This window comes from Sciurus carolinensis, chromosome 13, assembly GCF_902686445.1.
Source record: "Sciurus carolinensis chromosome 13, mSciCar1.2, whole genome shotgun sequence".
Lineage (NCBI taxonomy): Eukaryota > Metazoa > Chordata > Mammalia > Rodentia > Sciuridae > Sciurus > Sciurus carolinensis.
The window spans coordinates 22,002,920-22,021,548 of record NC_062225.1 but is presented as its reverse complement, the minus strand read 5'-3'; the positions used below and the strand labels follow the sequence as shown (position 1 = coordinate 22,021,548).

The window sequence follows — 18,629 nt, the reverse complement described above, 5'->3', positions numbered from 1 at the left end:
TGGAAGTGTGAAGGAGTTTGTAAACTGATTTCTGAGAACTAGACTAAGGAAGGAGTAGAGAAGAGAGGACACTGCACACCTAGTTTTAGGGACAGAAAAGGGACACAATGAGATTGAGATAAAGGCACTGAAAAGAGAAACTGACTCCCTAAAGAAACTGTTTATTTCCTTCACAGTTTTGTTATAAAAAGATAAGCAGCTAGCTTGGCACAGTGGCTTACACCTGTAATCTCAGTGATTTGGGAGTTTGAGGCAGGAGTATCACAAGTTTGAGACCAGCCTCAGCAACTTAGTGAGACCCTAAGCAATTAAGCAAGACCCTGTCTTAAAAAAAAAAAAAAAAAAAAAAAAGGTTGAGGTTGTGACCTCAGTGGTAGTGTCCCTGGGTTCAATTTCTAGTACCAAGAAAACAGACAAACAAACAAAACCCAGCTGAGGATAGAGGTTTTAACCCCCAAAGAGGGAGTGCTGAGTAGAGAGATTTTCCCACCAGCATGCTAGAGTGCAGGCAGTGTTGTCTGGAAGGTAGCTGATGCCCATATAATGTAACCAGGAGTGTAGAAGTGTTGGGTCTGTGGTTTGCTGTGATGTCTTCAGATGAGACAGTCACAGATCTTAGGAAAAGGGAGGTACAACTTCCCAGAAATGATGCAAAATAGTGTCGCAAAAGAGGCCACCAGTGACAACAAGGGCAGGGCACTTCCTCAGTGGTGGCTGGTCACAGACAACTTCTGGTCTCTGTTTCCCAATGAGCTATGTTGAGATGGGGCTTTGCCAGAAAACAACATAAGCCATGTCAAAAGCAATGACAAAGCACTTGGAGTGTCTACACAAAGGCACAGTTCCCCCTTGTCTACTAAGTAGATCCAGAAGCTTTCAGGATAGCCCTTACAATTCAGATAGAAAAAATTTTTTGGCCTGAGTTTCTCCATAGTCTTTCTAGTTGACTAGGCATCCACTTTCATTTGCCAGTGCTCTCAAATAACCTTTATGATATGAATTCTCACAGCTTTTTCTCCCCCCAGGGAATTTTTTTCTGGGGCAGCTCAAATCTATATCCTTCCCAGCTCCACACAGAGGGGTTCATTGATGCCCTTCACCTGCAGGCTACAACTTCTACACTAAACACGGTCTTACCCTAAGTCCAGAGAAACTTCTTTAGGTTGCATGTAGTTCTCTTGAATTCTAAGTCATTTATTTTGCTAGATTCCCTAGAGGGCTATCCTGAAAATGATCTCTACTCTTTTCTCCCCAATATCTGATAAGGTTTGGTCCTCTTTTCTTAACAAAATCAGCACAGCTCTGGAAGTTTCTGAATATTCCACATCCCTTTGTTTCTTTCCAACTTCTGCAGCCTCCTATACCAAATCTAACTGGATCTGCTGATCACCAGGATTTTGGAACCAGTGCCCCAAACAGAGGGATTTCTGGGCAGGGGTTCTGTGTCCTAAATGACAGTTTTCTATCCACCAGTCTTTGCCTCCCTTCCATCTTACTACTTTTACCTTTTACCTAAGAGTATCAGGTTCTGTCCAGCTGCCCTACCTGAAATCCCAACCTTATCCAGGACTAAAGTCCTGCTGTTGTTCCTCACCAGGATCTGTGGCCTTTGCCTGGACCAGCCTTTCCTGGTCCAGGTAGCTTATCTGATATTAGGGCCCCCCTCTTTTTTTCCTTTTACTTCTAGGCTTCAGTAGGTAGAGTCCTTCCCATGCAATGATCTCCTTGTGCTGACCTCCTTGAACTCTGTGTACTGCTCCTTGTGCTAACTGGATGTCATGCTGGTGTCTAGCTATGCTTCTGGAAAAAGACTCTTAGCTTAGTTGGACTTTTGTCCTGGATTTCATACTAGCTCTCCAACTTCCTCTGCCTCAAAAAGAACTTTTAATAAGTATTATAAAACTCCAAAAGGGAAATGGAGAATATAGCATTTTCCAAACTTAACTAGAGAACCATTTTTTTCCTGGAGGAATATTTATTAGAATTTTACAGAATATGGCATTTGGTGGAACATAGTTTTTGAAATTGTGAGGCTTTGTCCTGCAAAATGAACAGCAAATGGAGTGATTCCAGGTGAAGATAATGTGACAATCATGAAAAAATTCTTTGGGGGCACTCTTTGTGGTACTCTTTGTGCAACAAATGCTCACTGGGCACCTACTCTTTACCAGTTTCTCTGCTGGAATCATACCATGTGTTAGCTATGATCTGGAGTGGAGCTTGAAGGATTCTGCATTCTTTCTCCCACTTTGAATCCTCTTCCCCTTTTCTCCCAATTGAAATAAATAGGAAGTGGTGAGTGGGGTGATAACATCATGGCTATACATATCATCAGTTATGGAAAGGAGGAGGACTTCTCTGAGGCTTCTTTCCCCAGATTTGACTTCTGTCAGGATTTCTCTAAAACACTCTGAGCATTCTTTCCTCCTACTTTGGAACTGTTTTTCTCAGTATCAGCCTCAAGTCTCATTGCTGTTTCGGGGTTTTCACCTACACATGGGGATCAGTGCCAAGTAGGATAGAGCTCGTTTTTATGGAATGGGTGATACATTTTCTGCTTTCCGCATTAAATCCCTTTTCTCTTACATCTTATGGACAGTATGGAATATAGTCGTATTTCTCAGTCCTTGAATGAAGATAGTACTTACTTTCTGAGCTGGGCAGTGTTACAAGTGGAGAGCCATTTAAATCTACAGGATGGATGAGCAAGTGCCAGGAGTTGTAGCTGGTTTAGCTGATAACTAAAGAGAAGCCTGTCACTTTCTCTGCATACCATTCACAATCAGTATAGCTAGGAAAGGACCATTTGCAGCAGTTAGAAATCTCTAGGACTTCTGATTTAAAAATTACTGGTCTTTTGAAGACCCTGATATATATGTCTTTGCTCTCATGAATAAGATTGTTCATTGGCTGTTCTTAAATTGTTAACTGAGCTAATCATAAAACAAACTAGATGGAAAGACTCAGCTTTGACATACCCTGTTCTTTTTTTTTTTTTTTTTTTTTTAATACTTTTCTAGTTGTCAACGGACCTTTGTTTATTTATATGTAGTGCTGAGAATCGAACACAGTGCCTCACACGTGCTAGGCAAGTGCTGTACTTGAGCCACAACCACAGCCCCAGTATGATGTTCTTTCAATATCCAACAAGTAGCACCTTTTACCCACAAGGGGTAGAGGAGAGGCCTTGGGATTTTGGCCTGTAGTACTTGTCTGTCTGCCACTTCCTTTGAAAGACTATAGTTTGGTTTCGTTTTTATGAGAGACAATATCTAGCTTTGTTGCCCAGGCTGGCCTTAAACTTGTGATCCTCCTGCTTTAGCCTCCTAGTAGTTGGGGCTATAGAAGCAGTGAAGATCAGGGAGGGAGTCAGGTCACTTCTGAGAAGGTAGAAAGAGGGCTTGAAATGGGCACTCAGAGATCTTAAATAGAGCCTGTTGGTTATTTGGGTATTTTAGACAGGTTTTTACTAAGTTGGCCTGATCTGTGAAAGACTTGTTTTCCCATTACTAGATTTTTCCCTAACAGGTTCCCTAAATGAGGCCGTTTCCTAAGATTCTATCCTTGGCCCCCTTACCTCCTTCCTCTATATACTGTCCCTGCCATCTGTTTATGGTTTCACCTACTACTAATATGTCAAATACTCTTAAATCTCTTGTCTCCAACATTGTTCTTATGAGTTGCTATCTCACAGTAACCAAACACTATTGACACTGTAACCTGGATAGCATTTAGGCATCCTAAAGTCAACTTCTAAGCCACATTAAAAGTCTTTATAAACCCATCCTCTTATCCTATTCCAAACCTCCTCCTCTTCCAATTTTGTTCTTAGACTCAGGTATGTCATTATCTGGGAACATTTATTAACTTACTTTCATATCACTATCTACTATTGTTCCCCCATCAGAAATTCCAGTAGCCTCTTGAGTATAATGTAAGCTGTTTAGGATGAGACCACTCCCCACTCCCCCACTTCTTTTCTTAAAGGTCTACAAGGAATTAGTTGAATTCTACAGTAAAATTAACAGGAAAGGAAAAAAAGATTCAAGAACAATTAAAGGTTTATCTGAGGTGTAGATTCTGAATGAAATGGAAGTCCTAGAAAGAGAACATCTGAGGGCTAATACCTTGGGGAGAAAATGTCATGGAAGAGGTGAGAGTTGACTCCTTTCTAAGCATGAAAAGTGGAGAAAGGGTGGGACCTGTGATCCTTTCTTGTATAAACAGAGTAATCGGCACCTCCCCTGGTGACTGTGTTTGTAAGTCTACTGAACCTTATGCAGTTTGGTTCCTTTTAAATAGTTATAAGGATTGAGTATCCCAGCTTAAGCCATAAATTGACTCGGATTACTCTTTCCTTTTAAATTTTATCTCAAGGTATCATTCTACAACTTGTAGGAAGTCTGATTCTTTCCTCCAGATTTCTTATAAATTCCTGGGAGCTCTCATGTATTGTGGTCCCTCTAATTATGAGGTCTTACTCGCACTAAATTATTTCAGATCATGGATGGTCATACAGTTTCAAGCATGTTGTCCCTGTTTCTATCCATATTGACCCAGATGCAGAACCCCCAGTTAAAGCTTTTGTATGTGTAGTAGAGTTTATTAAACTTTTCGAGTAATGAACAGGATTTTACATTGCAACAAAGTAAGTAACTTTATTCTATACTGACTACCCTTATTTTTAAAGTGCTCTCTATTAGGGATGCATCATGATTCATATTGCCCACGCATATGACATTGGTCTTTTTCTCCTTTCCATACTATATTGCCACCAAGGGCTCCAAATTGTTCTCACTCTCTTTTGTGCAGCAGTTGAACTCTCACTAATCATTCTTCCTAAGTGCAACTCTTGGTTCCCTTCTGTCTGTTCAGAACCCACTATAGGGTTCAGCTGAATAAAGTGCTCCATCCACTTCTTCAGCTACACAAAAGATCATCTGTAGAACCTCTGATGTGTTCTCTTCAATTATCTTTCTCTTTTAAAGGCATTTCTTTTTTAAAGGCATTTACTTTTTAGCCCCATGATTTTGCATTGAATGATCTATGGCATAAAGGTAGGAGGATTATCCAGGCATGGGCAACGATTTGAATATAGGCAGCAACCTTTGTAAGACCTGTGTGGACAATGAAGAAAATTCTTCAAGGAGAATTCTCAGTGAGCAGAACTTGGAACAGAAAGTCCAGAATCAGATCTCAGTTTCACTGGGAAAGGATAGTTAGGACAAATGATATAGAATAGAAAACTGACTAACCATTAAAAAAAAAAATCACTGTTACCATATAGCAAAATAAATTCTAGATGGGTAAGAGGTTTTTATGTAAAAACTAAAGTAATAAATGTATTGGAAGATAATTAGGTTTTTAAAAACATATCAGTAATGTACACAAAGCTCTTATAGATCACAAGGGAAAAAAAGCAAATACCACTAAAGAAAATGTGCCAAAGTCACAGAATAAATACAAATAACTATAAAACATACAGAAAAAGGCTGTTTCACTCCAATGCAGAAAATGCAAATAGAAATGACTTACCATAGTTCAACTGCAGTATTAGAATGAAGACAAAGGACTGGAAGTGTAGTTCTGTGGAAGAGCTAGCATGCCGTGAAGCGCCCTGGGTTTAACCCTTAGGACTAGAACAAAAAAAAAGAAAAGAAAAAAAATATTTACTGCTGGATTGCTGGTAAGGGCTTGAAGAAGCAGGAACTCATACTTTGTGACTGGGAATATAAATTGGTACAACTTCTCTGAAGTTGAACTTGACAGTGTCTGTCAAAATTTAAAGTGAACATAGTACATCTTTGATTCCACTTCTAGGTATCTTTACTAAGGGCGAGTGTACAGGGATTTATGTATGAGTATATTTGTTACTACAGAGTGTAGAGAACAAAATGGCCGTTGATAAGAAATTGGTCAGGGCTGGGGAGATAACTCAGTTGGTAGAGTGCTTGCCTTGCAAGCACAAGGCCCTGGGTTCAACACCCAGCATGGCAAAAAAAAAAAAAAAAAAAAAAAAAGAAATTGGTCAAATTATGGTGTGTCCATACATTGATAAATGAGATAGATTTATAATTAACATGGAAGATGGCTATAATATATACATGGAAATACATAGAGTATATGAACTTCTTTCACTTGAAATAATATAGCCATTGCTGTGTGTATATTAAAAAAATCATACAACACAATGTTATTATAAGTTGTCTTTTCAGATTTGGAAAAAAATACTTAAAAAACAGAATTCTGACTTGTGAGTGGTGGGTAGACTGCAGATTATTTTACCATGGTGCGTTAGGTAATGAAGAGCCATTGTAGATTCCTGGGAAGATAGTGGTGATAAAAGGTAGTAATCAGGGAAGGTTTTATGGTGTGGTGTGTGAAATGAATGAAGCAGAAAATAAGATTAGAGAAACTGATTAGGAAGCTATAGTGGAAGTACAGGCCTAAAATGATAAATTTTCAACTAGGGTGGGCAGTGGAATTATAATGACTTTGACCAGTGAGAGAAAGGACTAATCTAAGGACATTTCATGGAAGAAACTACTGGTTCGATAGTCTGTAAGGCTGGAAGAGTAAAAAGAATAAGGAGTAGTCCGTCACCAATAATGTCAGTGTTTGTCTACCCATTATGACAGAGATGGGGGTAATTAGAAAGGGGAGCCACTTTTATAGAAAGGGGGAGATGAATTTGTTTCCCAGAGTTGAATTTGAAGGTCTAGAGGTACATCCAAGAAGAAAAGTTCTGTAGGCTGTAGACCTCCATTTAGAGAGAAAGTTATTTCTAAAATAGAGGCAGTAAGTATAGAGATTCCCTAAATTTGGTGCCCTTACAGGCTTGGGGGAAGCATGGTGGTATCTTGGTTCTGTCTTTGCTGTGCAAGTCTTTTTTTTTTTTTTTTCTTTTTTTTTTGGTGGTGCTGGGGATCGAACCCAGGGCCACTCTACCGACTGAGCTATCTTCCCAGCCCTCTTTGTAAGTCTTAAAAGAGACACTGGAAGAGAGTATATGATAGCAATCTCAATTAGATCTGAGGGTCAATCTTGGGGAAATGTAGGAGTGCTCAGTAGTAATACACAGCAGCCAAAACAATACCTAAAAATCACTTTATCAATTACAGAGTGCCACCAATATAGTAACTTAGCTAACATACTCCTGCATACTTTTCACGATTACTTTTTCTTTTATATGGATATTGAAACTCAATTAGATTCAGTTGATGAATGGATAAAGAAACTGTGGCATATTTATACAATGGAATATTACTCCGCAATGAAGAATGATAAAATTATGGCATTTGTAGGCAAATGGTCGAAATTGGAGAATATCATGCTAAGTGAGATAAGCCAATCTCAAAAAACTAAAGGACGAATGATCTCGCTGATAAGCGGATGAGGACATATAATGGGGGGTGGGAGGGGCTAGCATTAGGTTTAGGGTTAGGTTTAGAGTTAGGCTAAGGAGAGCGGCAAGAATGAAGGAAAGAAGGACTGTGTAGAGGGAAAAGAGGGGTGGGAGGGGTGGGGGGAGGGGGAAAAAAAAAAAAAGAAACTCAATTAGAATGTAGAATTAGGATTCAAATTGAGATGTGTAGCTTTAAATTCCATTTCTCATTTTCCCACTCCTTATCTCTTAGAGGTGAATTTTCCAAGGAAGGAAATACTGAAGCAAAGACTGCAGCCTGGAGGTAGGAACAATTATGAGATAGGCAGTCACTGCATTGTTCCCTAGTCCTTTTGAGTCCTGACATTCTCCTAAACCTAGACAATGTTGGATGTTCCATTGAATTCAAAGGGGCTAGGGAGTCCTAACAGTTCCATAAATAGCTGTGAGGTGTTTTAGAAGTAAGGTTGCCCAGTTTAATTACGGCATAGTTAGTGGTGTCTTAGTGGTTTACTGAATTCTGGCTTCAGTCTTTGAAAGCAAATCAGTAAAAGTGAATTGACTTTGTTCAGTGAAGGAAAGGCTTGTCTGAGTTAGTTAAATGAAAAAATAATTTTTTTTTAAGTCATGATGTTTGTTTATTTTTCGAATCCCATGTTACCTCCGCTTGTGTATTCATTAGCTAGTGAAAATCCTAGGAGGACCTGCTTTAATGAGTAGAAAATCATGAACCTCTTAAGTCACTTCAGTTTTCCGACTGGAAATTATACTTATGGGATTAAATTATTTAGCTCATTCTGATAGCATAAACACAAAAGGCAGGAATGACCTTTTAGATGTTCTGAATCCAAAGGGTCCACTTTAAGGATGGCTGGCAATCATTAGACTTGTGTCCAAAGAATCTTGCAGGGAATCCTTGCAGCCCAGTGCTTGGAGCATTCTGGGCAGTCTGGAAAGGATGATGGAATGAGTGCATGAAGGACTGATAGAATCTTTCTTCTTGAGGCTTGTTGAGCTGGGTGGGACAGTCTTCCCACAACCTCATCCCACAGCTTTGCTGCGTTGTTCATAATAAGTCTTATTGCTCAGATTTTATAGGAAGGAGGGAGGAAATGGAGGCACTGTTGAAAGTTTCTGCTTTATGAACTGATCATTGTTTAGGCATTTCCAAAACTAGTTAAGCTAGTGTCACTTGGGCCCCAGTCACATGATCTCTCCTCCTAAAGGATGAGAGCAAATGAGGAGGCCCATGAAGGTAGGGGATTGCCTACTGGCAAATTGGATCTTACCCAGAGAGCGCAGCTACATTGTAGGTCTTTCTCCTGACTGTTTGGATACTAAATCAGGAGCCTCTTTTGTTTATCTCTGACTTTTGCTTACCCACCTTGGCCCTCCCTCTGGCCGTGTGCCGTTGGTGATTTTAGCCCTGCTAGAAATTATACTCTCTACCACGGTAAAGCATACTTGGGAGGTGTAGGTTCTGGCTCCAGAGGGACTGGGGCCTGTCACTTGACCTTGCCCTGTTTTCTGTCATGCATTCCTGGCCACCTTTTAACCCTTGGCATAGTTCTCAAAGCCTGTAATTCTGCCTGGGTAAGGATTAGGGACTAGCTTCTTCAGAGGGACGTGTGACAGGAATGTCAGTGTTTTGGAAGAAGCTCCTGCATGTGCTGCTTTGGGAGAATTATTGGTCTCATATAGATGATCTAACAGTTATATTGAGGGTATTGGGAGGCATGAAGTATACTCACAAACACAGAAGGATTTACCACTGCATTTCTTTAAGCATTCAACCTGCTTTTCAGAATAAAATCTAATTTTCAAATGGTAAGTAATATGCAATTATTTACAGCATATTAGTACCAAAAACATTTTTTTGTGATTTTTCTAGACCAATTTCCTTGTCTTAGAAATGAGTAGATCTAGGGAGGTCAGGCAAGGGCAAAGCCAGACCTGTGTTGAGGTGCTGACACCTAGGTTATATGAAAGTAGTTGAAACCTTCCCAAGGTATTTTTGAGAAGGGAGAATGCTCACCCCCCTTCAGCCTGAATGATTGCTGCCTCATTGACTTATCCTAGGCTTTCCAGACTGATCCTAAGAGGAAATAGTATGAGAAAAGTCTCAAAATTTGAGTTTTCAAGGTATATTTACAGAAGTGAAAACCTAAATTACAACATGTGTATGAATGCAAGTTTATTAGACTATGTAAGGAGAGCTAATTATTAGGTTATAATTATTAGGTTATAATTTTTAGGTTCTTCGGGGGGCCTGATTTAATGGGCCAATTAGATTGATTTCTAATTAAAATTGTGCTTTCTCCAGTAGTGTTTATTAAGCCCATTTCTTCATTTATCAAGTACTTATTAACTGCAGAGAGTTCTGCAATAACTTGACTGAGCATGCTTTTGAGGAACTTACGTTTAGTGCTTAGATAACTTTAATTGTAGATAAAGTCATAGTATGACAGATTCAGACTGATGCTGTGGGAATTCAGAGTAAGAAGAGATTGTTTCCAATTTTTGGATCTAGAGAATTAGGTAAGTTTTGTGAAAACAGGTTGGTTGATTTAAAAAAGCAGTAAACAAAGGAAAAAATAACAGAATCAAACACTATTATCCTATGTAAAAGTATGACTACACAAATGGTACGCCTTTACTTCATGTACAAGCAGAAACAGTATGTATTCCATTTGTGTACAATAAAAATAAATTTTAAAAAGCAGTAAACAATCTTGCTTATATGAACATCGTTATTAGTACTATGTCTTCAAACATTTTTAAAAAAACAACCTTACTGTCACTTATATCAATAGTGTTGAAAATCTGTTCTTGTTCCTATTATCAAAAATTACTCTCACTGTTATAACTCTAATCAATAATACAGTGTATTTCCATTCACTGTGCTTCTTTGATAATCGCTAAATAATTTTCCAAAGAGCAGAACCTTTGGTAAGTAAGAGTAATTCACTGTTTTACTGGACCATGTGACTGCAGCTAGTGAATGGGAGGCAAGGGTGTGACCCTGTTAAGGAGGCTACTCTTTCAAGAAGCTCATCTGTGAACTGAGGAGAATTAGTGAAAGGAGGGTGAAAGATGTAAAGAGGGCTGTTAATCTGTTTTTTGAGAGCACATCCCTATGCTGTGGGGAAAAAGCTAGTAGAAATGGTTGAGCAAGGCTCCTGGGGAGAAGCGAATACTGTATCCTGAGTACTGGAGGACAAGTTTAAACTTGAACTGAACAAAGGACAAAGGCTGCACTGAGATTAACATCACCACCAGTACCACCATTTGTTACTTTCCTACATTTTGCCAATATTATGCTGAACATTTTTCCCCCCTTCTAAGATATAGTCTCACTGTGTTGCCCAGACTTAGCCTGAATTCTGGGTTCAAGTGATTCTGTCTTAGCCTTTCAAGGAGCTGGGACTATAGGTGTGCACCACCACTGCTGAGTACTTTTAAGTCTTATTTGATAAGGACAAGGGATATAATGGCACGGAGTGATTTGATGAGGTTTTGGGAGATATCTGGGCTTTGTTTTCTCTGGGTAAAAGTTGAAGTTGCTGGGGAGATAGCTCAGTTGGTAGAGTGCTTGCCTTGCAAGCACAGGTCCTGGGTTCGATCCCCAGCACCAAAAAAAAAAAAAAAAAAAAAAAAAAAAAGTTGAAGTCATCTGTTAGAAGCAAATTGGATAGTGGGGAGAGTAGTATGGTTTCAAAAAGCTCTTGTGCCAATGGCTGTGACCTTGAGGGACATGTAAGAGGATAACTGAGCAGTGCTGAAGACTCACCCAGTGTTGGAGACGATGAATTTATAGAGGAAGCAGCCCTCATTATTAAATGATTATTTCAGCAGTGTGAAACAAGTGGGGGATTAAAGCAGAGGACATCTTCATTCCGATAGACGCTGTGTGGTTGTGCAACAAATGGAAGACGAGGAATAGATGTGGCTTAGAGTATTGGCAGGAGAGTGGTTGTCCGTTAGCTCGTTAGAGAAAGAAGTGAATCCGAGAGGTCTGATAGGTGGCACAGTGAGAGGTAGTAGAAAGAGAGGAGCTCATGACCAGGCAAAGGGTCTGACTTGAGGTGGAAAGGAAGACTTAGATCCAGTCCTTGGCGATGAGGAGGTCAGCAGATGACAGCAATGAATAGGAATGTAGTCGTTCAGCCCGAGCCTTAGCAAAAAAAGAATGCTTTTGGTAAGATTATAACAATAATGGTTTTTGAAGCAACATCAAGGCAACAAGACATCAAGCAAAGAAGTCTCTTTCTCCTCCTGCTAGACACTGAAGAATGCTTTTATGGTGGAACGTTCATTGCCCAGAAAAGCAAGTTCATAAAGGAGTGTCAAGTTTCAGCTGGAGGGAAGGTTGCCAGGACAATTTTTCAGGCATGCTTTCTACACTTCCTGCTTAAATAATGTGGGGGTGTAATGGGATCACTGAGGGTGAGTGATGGCCAACTAGGACAACTGCTGCAAGATCCTGGGCCTTTATGTAGGTATAGGAGCTAAGTACTTTTAGGGAAAAGCCAGTGGCCCTCTTTTAGGCAAATCCCATTTGGCCACTAGGGTTTTTTTTTTTTTTTAATTGCTCTAGTTCAGAGTGGGCTGTGTTAATCTTTGAGAGGTTGAATGGAAACTTTTTAAGTTTCTTGCGTAAAACTCTGGTAGGAATCAGTGGACTCTTGAGCTTTTGTATTCCTTTGGGGGTCTGACGTTTATTTTTCCTGGGCTGTGTTCAGTCATTCCCTTCATGGTGACAGCAAGTAATGCCCTAAAGCCTACATAGTTTGAAATCTGGAAATTCTCAGATCATTGTTCATAAAGTTGTTTTGGGATTTTCAGTGGTTCAGGATTCCTTTAACATTGTTAGTACTATGACTTCAAACATTTAAAAAAAGCAACCTCAAATTAGTGGAAACAAACAAAAATCCTCATACTTCTTTTTGCCATTTCTTGATCAATTTTCACCGTCACCCTGGCTGTAAAACCAGAGTTCAGAAAATAACTGCCCAACCAGCCACTTTACCAAGGAACCTAAGTGGAAGAGGCCATGATGGCTCAGAGCTTGGGGTGCATTGCTCCCATTTCACTTTTTTCTAAATAATTTGTAATTGGTTTTGCCACATAAAAGTGAGAAACTTGGGGCTAGGGATGTGGCTCAGTGGTAAAGCATTTGTCTATCATATGCAAGGCCTTGGGTTCAAAAAAAAAGAAGAGAAACTTGGTTCTGGCACAAGTTACTATAAAGTTAGAAGATAGGCAACAGGCTAGGAGAATTATTTTTATAATATATGTAATATATGATAGATTAAGATCTATAATCTATAGAAAAATACTACAAATCAATAAGAAAAATACTACAAACCCAATAGAAAATGGCAAAGAATACAAATAGGTAAGTCACAGTAAAGCAACAAATTTCATCTAAGGAGTAATTTACCCTTCTGCTCAGAGTTGTCTAGAGAAGGATGTTTGTTGCAGTGGTGAATGTCCATGAGTAGGGGTACTGTGAAATTCTATGTGACTGTTAAAACATGGAAGTAGGTTTTTGTGTCAGTAAAAACAAAGCACAGAACAGTATGAATAGGAGAGTTCCATTTATTTTAAAAATAATTCCTGTTTATTTAACTTAGAATGTATTGTTATACGTTTTTATTGATTGAGTTCCTTTAGGTTAAAAATATTTAAAGGTGTATTTTTCTATGTCATTAAAGAATGAAAGGTTAACTTTTGCCACCTTCTTATGGAAGGTAAAAAATATATTCCGCATCCTTACCTTCCTCCTTTCTTTACTAATGTACTTTGGTATTATAAATTTTAGCCTCTGGGAAGAATTTAGGAACATCTCACCATGTCTTCCCAGGAATTAAAAGGATTCCTAAGGGAGGCTACCATGTCTACAGTTGCATGTTTTGGAGTGATGAACAAAGGAATTCAAAGCTCAGGATTCTTCTTTCATGGATTTACTTGTTTTTGGTGTTCACAGCCCTGCAGAGCCTCCCTGCCCCCGCCTCTGACGCAGGGACCTCTGTGGGGAGTCCTTGCTTGTTCCACCCTCTTAGAAAGGGACAGGAAACATGAGTGGCCCAAGAAAGCAAGGCTTAGAGCTGGTCTAGTTCATGAGAGGAAACCTGCTTCTTGCATCTGTCCTTACCTCTCTTTTGGAGAGGCCTTCTCACTGGTTTAAACTGTGATCCCAGGTTCACCAACCCAGGTGAAAGGAGTCTTAAGCTTGCTTTAGTTTTACTTATTTTGCTGAAGTTTAAGGCTCCAAAACTCCATCCTGGAAACAGCAGGATTTCCATCATAAGGTAGCAAGGATATATACCCCCTTGTCTTTCAAAGACAAGGCAGTGCCTCTGGGACAGAAGTGTTGCTTTGATTATTCACATTTCAGTGTCAGTGGTCATATGGGAATTGTTTCACACTTGTTACACAAACTGTTTTCTGAGCTGGAGAATTTAGAGTAGTGTAATAGAAATTTATTTAAAACAAAAATTATGGCTAGTTCTCCTTCTAAAGAGGGGTGATATTATTCATATTCATAGAGGGAAAAATCATTCCATTCCTTTCACCACTACAGAATGTTGGTGGTGACGAGAGTAAAAGTTTGTAACTATTCCTTGGTGCTGTTCAGGGAGGAACCTGGAGTGGATGGTTCATAGTAGGTTCCAAGTCTGGAATGTGGATGGAAAGCTAAGGTCCTTTGAATATAAGGGTAATTTAGTCCCCACTACTAACACAGTGTGAGGAACATGTGGAGCTGATAAAAGAATCAAGCAGAAGGGTAAAATAAAATCCACATCTCTTTATATTTTCAAGAAAATCTGATAGACACATGATTTTTTAAAAAATATTTTTTAGTTGATGGATATTTATTTGTTTGTTTATATATTTATTTACATTTGTGCTAAGAATCAAACCCAGAGCTTCACACACATTAGCGCCCTACCACTGAGCCACAACTCCAGCCCCACACATGATGTTTTGAGTTACTTTGTGTGTACATATTTTTTCTTTGGGGTAAAGCATGGGAAAATAGAGCTGAGTCCCACATCTGGGCCTCCTTAGAGCAGAGGGAAGAAACCAGCCTCAAGAGGTGAGATGTGAGAGAGATCAAAGCTCCAGCAAGAGTTGGAGCAGAGCCAGAGAGACTACTAAGAGCATTAACTGCTGGGAATTTGCAGAGATTCTGGGAAGACCAATGGATTTCTTCTTGGGATGGGAGGATCCAGGCAACTCTTAAAAGCATGCACAAGGGGGCTGGGGAGCTAGCTCACTCGGTAGAGTGCTTGCCTTGCAAGCACTAGGCCCTGGGTTCGATCCCTAGCACCCAAAAAAAAAAAAAAAAAAAAAAAAAAGCATGCACAAGGACAGGGGGTTTGCTGACATCTGATTGCTGAGTGCTGTGTAACACAGAATGTTTAACAGTGGTTCTCCAAAATCTTGCTCTGTGGATGTTCCAGGAGCTATCATATTATTGCTCTTGCTGCCCAGTGAAAGCTGTTTTCAGTTCAGACTCCAAAAGGGAAGCAAAACTTCACCACAAAGGACTTTGTCACACTTCTGCCTCCCTATGAGTTATGCAGAACCCGGGATGCTGGTTAAAGAGCCAATGAGCTGCAACCTTCCCAGCCATGCTCTTGCTGAATAGGATGTATCATTTAGGGGTGAAGAAAAGTTGGGAAAAATCTGTAAAATCTTGGAACTTGAAAACTGCTCTGAGCAAGGACCTAAATAAATAAGACTACAGTTAGTGTTTTATAGCAAGAAGTCACAGTCTCTGAGCAGTGTGAATCTAGCCAGTGCCACACAGAACTGAGTACTTTTGCACATGCCTCAGAGAGGAGGACCTGGCTGATGGAAGAATCTATTGTGTGGTCTTGACATCCACTGTTATTCCCACACTGAGAACAGTAGAGGTCAGTGAGTTTTGTTCACCATTCTCCTTTCTTAAATAAGAACATTTTCATTTTCTTTGGGGGACTACCCCCTTTCCTATTTTCAGAAGTGGTTGCAGTGGAGTAAGTTCATCTCTTGAAGTACACATTACTATGCCCATCAGAGAATGGCACTAGGCCGCCAGGGGCAGGGGTCCACATCCAGTCCAATCATGTCTGTCAGGGTTTTTGTTAGAACTATTAAGAAATGCGCTTTTATTTTCCTTTCCAGCTGGGTTGCCCTAACCCTGTAGAATGTAAGTCCTGTGCTGCCGGGACCATCTTGCCACCTCAAGGAGAACACTGTCCAAGAATGAAGGCAACATAGATGACGGCTGAGCTGTGAGATGGAGAAAACTGGAGACCAGATGGTGTCTTGAGTACCTGGACCTAACCACACATTAAATTGGTGTAATCCTGGACATTTCCTTTGCATGGACCCAGACTTTCCCTTTTGTCCCCCTTATAAAAGTTTGATATGAATTTTTGTCACCTGTAGCCAGAAGTGTCTTAATTAATCCATGTTATAAATTGTATATCATTCTCTTATAGAGTATGGTTCAGCTTTTTTCAACAGATCCTTTTAAAGTGCTGAATTTGAATCATAAGTTCGTTATAAAAATGAAATGAGACCTATCCCATTTGTTTACAATAAAAATAAATTAAAAAAAAATGAAATGAGACCATATATGTAAAAGAACCTAGTATTATCCTCTGCATAGTAAAAACCCAATAAATATTAACTATAGGAAGCAAGGAAGATGGGAGGGACAGGGGACAGAAGGAAACAAAGTTGCCAAATTGAAAGAACCCTGAAGTCCTTAGGGTAATCTTCTAAGAACCCTCAGACCCTATCTGGTCATTCTGTTCTAAATGCCCTTAGCACCCTATACTTTCCCTTCAGAACCTTTCATCGTGGTTGTAATGTTATGTTTGTATCTTATTTCGATTAATGCTTGCCTTCCTGACTGACCTGGGAGTTCTATGAGGACAGCGGTTTTACTCACAGTTCCATCTCAGTACCAAGTCCAGTATGTGACATTTGGCAAATGTTTTGAATGATCACATACAATTACCCAGATTGGACTGATCACTTTGGTTCTTGGGGGAGTCAGTACTGTGGCAGCATTGGCAAAATCAGGGAAAGATGACCTTATCTCCCCCTGCATCTCCTGCATTCCTCACACTTAACATACACAGAATTTTGGCTCAGTGAGATAGTTCTTTTTGGTTGTAAAACCCTTTATCAGCTCACTAGTTCTTATATTTTTATTGGACCATTTTGTGAAATCATTGAATAATGTGGTTCTGTCCTAATGTCTGGAAAGTCTTGCAGAGAAGCTCTTTGCCTGACAAGCACCTTCCTTGCTCCCATGTGTCTCAGGCATATGTTTAACTGGGGTGATCTCTCTCCCTCAGGCTCTTGCAGGAATATGGTCCAGGGTATAGGAAGGCCAGGAAGCTGATGAGGTCAAGGTCCTGGCCACTGGAGATTGCACTTTCTAGCAAGAAACAAAAGCAGTAAAAGGCACCCCTGGTAACCTGGCACTCACTCTCAGCACCTTTGACTGGGGCATACTTCGAATATGAGCCCCCACCTACTGCCATTTCCTCCCAGCCAGGTTGCCTCTCACCCCCTAGCCCACTTTCACTGAGGTGGGGGGTGTTTCCCAGGGCCCATGTGATTTCCACTGGCAAGTGACGATTACAGATGCTTTACCAGTCAGTAAAGCTGCCAAAGGCTTTTGTACTGTAATAATCCTTTTCCTTTTTAAAACTCTGGGGTTTTTCTACTGTTGCCAATAGTTTTGCAAGTCAGCAATTACGGTGTGGATTATGTAATGGCTGGGTAGTAAAAATAGAAAAGACCAGGGTTTGCAGCTATTTTAACCAAATCAAAACAGAGCAAAGGGAGGGGAAGGGAGAAGAGGGAAAGACCAGAACAAGAGGGGAAAAGAGATCATGTGACAAGTGGCAACAAGATTGTGTCATGTGACTGGATAATACAGCCACAATTTATGTACCTTTTTCCTACCATTTGTGACCCAAGGTCCTGCCCTTCTTTCTTAGGCCTCTCCATGGGTGGGAGTGCTGCCAACAATTCCTTCAGAGGATGCAAGGTCCCCTATGGGTAATCCTTAGCACAGTCCTGCTGTGTTTACCTGCTTCTGGCTAGCACAGTGAGTGCCTCAGGGGAAGGGAGTTGAATTTGACAGCTCCTCTCAAGTCCAGGTCTTTGTGTCTGGATATCCAGGGTCTTTGCAGTCAATTTACTTTCTTGTGCAGTGGTGGAGTCAAGGAGTGGTTTATAGGGAGAGGCTAGCATACCATATCTCTATCAGTTCCATAGTCAAAGCCGCCCTAAATAAATATTCAGTAAATACAAACCATGTATTCTATGAAAACACAGCTTCAAGATAGACACCCCTAATTCTATTTCTTGATTCACACTCCACTCCTTTGCTCTCTGGATTGCCATCCAGATAAAGGAATTTCGGGGCTTCTATTTGTTTGTTCTTGTGTAACTCTGAACCAATCCCCTATTCCTACCTGGAGTTAAGAATTATTTATATTTTCCTAGAGACCTAGAGCGACTCTAAGGACACTAATGATAAAATTTTAGGTACCAGGTAGATCTAAAGCAGGGAGGATATTTTTGAAAAGATGACTTCTAAGGGCCTAACAGATCACATCAAAACACATGCAGGCCTTCTACGATGTTACCTCCAGAGGTGCTCATAGAGGGAGGTTTTGAGTAGTCACTTGTTAACAGCACTTGAGCCTGTATAAAGCCCAAGCAGAAAGCATCCATCCTACTTCCTAGGTCTCCGATCTCAGGGAGTGGTGGATAGTTTGAAGAAGGCAGCTCACTAATTTCCAAAAACTGAACCCAAATAAGTTTTGTAGTGTTAGAGGGGGATCTGAAAGTCCAGATGGTGAGTAGATCCACTAGAAAGTTGTTTTCTCACTATTCATCATTACTTCTATACAGTCCTCCTGTACCCCATCATATTCCATTCAGAGCCCTCATCTGTACTGGAGTAGCAAAGTGCCAAAAGCTCAGAGTAGTACTGGTCCCAGCTCCAGCTAACCTTAACCAGCCTCACCCAGCCCCCCGCAACCTGCTGAAAGGTAGATAGCTCTAATTCTGGATTTTAGGCATTACATGAGATAGGTGGGAATATCAGGGGACCTACCTTAGGGACCTTCAGTCACAGTTCCCTGAATTGGCTAATGTCCATGATGTGGCACCCTTTTCTTACCCTTGTGCTGGTGCTGGATTCCTATTCACGTTCACCAAA

At 40.3% G+C, this 18,629-nt stretch overlaps 1 long non-coding RNA gene across 4 annotated transcripts in view; it reads left to right on the top strand.

Moving 5' to 3' along the window:
- LOC124963324 (uncharacterized) overlaps window positions 1-16,021 on the top strand; it is a 47,459-nt gene extending 31,438 nt beyond the window's left edge. For 2 of the 4 annotated variants that reach the window (XR_007104705.1, XR_007104706.1), the window contains exon 4: window positions 15,560-16,021. This is a non-coding gene — a long non-coding RNA (uncharacterized LOC124963324). The remainder of the gene's footprint in view (window positions 1-15,559) is intronic. The other 2 variants (XR_007104703.1, XR_007104704.1) reach the window with 1 other exon arrangement.
- Window positions 16,022-18,629: the final 2,608 nt, after the last annotated feature.